Raw genomic sequence first — 3,641 nt, 5'->3', positions numbered from 1 at the left:
ATTCTGTATCTACCACTTCAAAATCAACTCAAATTCCAAAAAATCGATTCATGTTTTTCAGTCTTGTAACAGCTGGTTCACATTTTTCCTGATGAGTTTAGTGTGTCAGTTTCTGCCCAGGTATTCCTCTGTGGCATGAAAGAGAAGAAAGTGTAGTGTGAGTGATGGAAAACATAAAGGGAAAAGTAATTCAACCTACTCCAACTTCACTGAAGCAGCGTTTGGACACATTTCAGATTTTATAAACTCAAGGGGAAGAAGAAGCTCAATCGGACGCATGTTATCGTCAACTTTATATATAAAATCTGATCTTCAATCAAGTGTATGTCATGTAGAGAGCTAATAAAAACACATGAAATGGTCAAAAATTTAATATATTAATATTAAATAATAAATTTTAAATTGATTAAAGTCCTCGGGGCACCAGCCTAATCTAATAGGCAAAATAGCCAATATGGTTTTAGTCTCAATTTATTAATCTGGAACTCTGATTAACCATTATCTTACTAACTATAACCAAATTACCATATCAACAGTAAGTTAAAGTTGAAGGATCGGAATTCTACAAAGTAGAGGTTGGCAATATTCACGCTTGTGCAACATTAAACACACCAGTAGTTATACTTAAAGGCATTTATATACAATGGAGCAGAGTAAAACACAATGTCTAATCTAGTAAATACAGGTGTGTGTATGTGTGTGTGTAGGGGTATGTGTGTGTGTCTGTGGGGACACAAACAAAGGCAAGATGGCCGATTCAACTGACCACAACCTAAGCCAACATTACAACAACACAACAAGACATCAATCAACAAGTACATTATCAAAGTTAAGACATCTGCTGCTTAGCTATGCTGTGCTGTGCTATATTGTGCTGGGAGAGGTTAGGCCCAGTCAGTTAACGTTACCCAGTCCTTGGAACAAACAAAGAGGTCCTTTCCAGTGTTTTGTAAAGTCCAGTGAGTTTGGGGGGTTTCCTGGTGGAGTAAAGTCCTGTCTGGCTGTGTTGCTTTGCTGTTATATCCTTTGTTCTCCTCAAAGAGTTAGCTGTTCCACGCTAACTCTGCTATGACTCCTGTTGCTTGGAAAATCAGCTGGCCTTGTATCGTAGCTGCTGATTCTGAAGAGAGCTTGGTTCACTCTGAGTTAATCCGAAGCAGGTCGCTGCTGTTGAGCAGAAGAGCGTTTGCAGGCTGCTGTGAGCAGGCGGGTGAGAGAGCTGGTTTCTCAGGTAGCAGAGCTGACCTGGGCTGGGGCCTTGTTGCCCTTTGAGGAGCCGAGAGGCAAGAGTAGGAGCTGCTCTCCAGGGCAAGCCAAGAAGAGAAGAGAGAGAGAAGAGGGACTAGAGATCTGGTTTTGTTTGGTGACACCCTTGGGGGTCACATGTCACACGCTGACCCACACTAGCTGGCCAGTAAGGTCCATGAGGGGAAGGGTCATCCCCAGGTGTGAACAGTGAGGAACTGTGGAGTGTGAGTTCCTTTTTCCCGTGGAGCAAAGAAACATCTGGTGTCTTTTATTAACAGTAAATTGTTGCAATTTTAAACCCCCTACCGAGGTTTTCAACTGTTTTTGGACTTTTTTGAAAGAGAAATCAAATGTTTTTGTGTTTTATTAAACATTAAAAAGCCCTGAAAATACAGACAATCTCATGTAAAATTAAAGCTATAAACTGCATTTTAATTACGGAAAATTACTGTATTTTTATGAGATATTTATTTTCCGTTATTTTCCAGTATTTTTCTGGCGCCCCAGCCGCCAGAATATAACCATTTTTTTTACAGTGTAGGTCACATGATGACAGCTCAAATCCATTAACTGAGGAACAGAGTATCCTGCAGCAGGAAATCATTCATCAGTAGTGGTGTTTAGCTGAATTAACAAGCTCTACCACTTCCCTGTACTTAGACTTAATATAAACACATGGACTGTAGTTGATCCATATTTGATTTTCACTGGTGTATAGTACATATCCAGGAACCTTGAGCAACAGCCTATGTTTACTCATTTACCCTTCAATTACAAGCAACTTCTCCAACATCTGCAACCTGAGGAGCTAAATGTGATTTGATATTGTTCAAGAACAAATGAGCATGTTTCCTTTCTGATCCTCTGAACTGCATCATCTACTTATTACAGCTCTCTCTGTGTTGATAGGAGAAAGTTTACAACTGTTTTATAAATATAGAAGAGAGAAAAAATACCTTTATATACACCTATATTGCAATAACAGATGGCTTCTGTAGGAAATGTAATTAATTTTAATTAACAAGGAGGATATGTTGTTATTTCGGTGGGATTGCTGAAAGAGCAATCCCAACTATATGTTGTTGTCAGGTTGCAAAATTCTGTTTATTGTTACTTTTCTTCCACCCAGTATTTGGACCAGCTACTAGTCCCGCATTTGTCATAGGATATCCTTCCAAATGTTCAAATGTGCGTCTCAATCAGTAGATAGGTGGGATTAATTATCTAAGTGATATGTCTCATAATTTCTGAAATATTAAAGGTTTTGTCTGCAAAATTTCCTATTAAGATGAATGGAGAGAATGTTCAAATGCTTGGAAACTTTCTCGTCTTTGAAACTCAACTGCTTCAGCATACTTTTAGCTAGAGGCTTGATTTAACCCTCCTATTATCCTCAAATATTACTAACACATTTTACCCTTGGGGTAAATCTGACCCCAGGGATATTTGCCTCCAGAAAATAATTTACAGGAAATTGTTGACCAAGTTTTTGTGTCAGGCACTTTGTTTATTTGTTGAATACATAAATAGCCCCTTCAAAATGAAACCTATCAGTGAGTTTACCTGTCGTCTAGTGCCACCATCAGGCCAAACTTTTAAATTAGAATTAATTCATCGCACACACACACACAGACACACACACACCTTCATGCCCATGGTGCAGGAAAGTTCTCATGAGAATATGGTCCCCCCATGTCATGTTAGCACCAAAAATGGAAAATTATCTAAGCGGTAAGTGGAATGTCTCTACTCCACCAACAAATAAAGAGAAAATAACAGAAATTTAACATAACTGAGTCAAAACGATCCACATACAACTCCAGCTCAATGGTGTCTGACCCCCCGGTGTCTAATCCCCCTGTCATGGACTCTGCCGGAGCTTCATAGCCCCTCCCTCCTGCTGCTCCTCCTGCTAACACCCCTCTACTCATCCTCCTATCATTACCAGCCTGCTCTGCCTCCACACACCTGTTCTGCATTGACTCATTATCCCTTCAGTACTTATACCAGTCAGTTTCTCTCTGTTGTTGTCAGATCGTTGTTTCAGCTAATGCCTGCTTCGTATCCCGCCTGTTTTCGTGTTCTTGACCTCTGGATTTTTGACCTGTGCCTGTTTCTCGGAATTGTGTTTTTGCCTGACCCCTCGGTACCTCTGCCTGATCACTTTTGGTTTCTGGACACTGACTGTATTTTGCTCCACAAATACTCAGTAAAGTTTTTCTGTTTGCCTTACGTCCGCCTCTGCCTGTTGATTCTGCGTGTGGATCCTCTCTGGTGTGTGACAGAATGATCTGACCACGAATGGATCCAGCAGAATTCCAACACCTCTGCGCGCTGGTGGAATAACAGGGCTCGACTCTCCACACACAACGTAAGGAGATGGCAACGGTGAC

The sequence above is a fragment of the Seriola lalandi genome, unplaced genomic scaffold (assembly GCF_002814215.2).
Source record: "Seriola lalandi dorsalis isolate HSWRI2012SDOR001 ecotype SW California unplaced genomic scaffold, Sedor1 jcf7180002054861, whole genome shotgun sequence".
Lineage (NCBI taxonomy): Eukaryota > Metazoa > Chordata > Actinopteri > Carangiformes > Carangidae > Seriola > Seriola lalandi.
The sequence above is the reverse complement of the archived record's forward strand: the minus strand, read 5'-3'. Positions refer to the sequence as shown.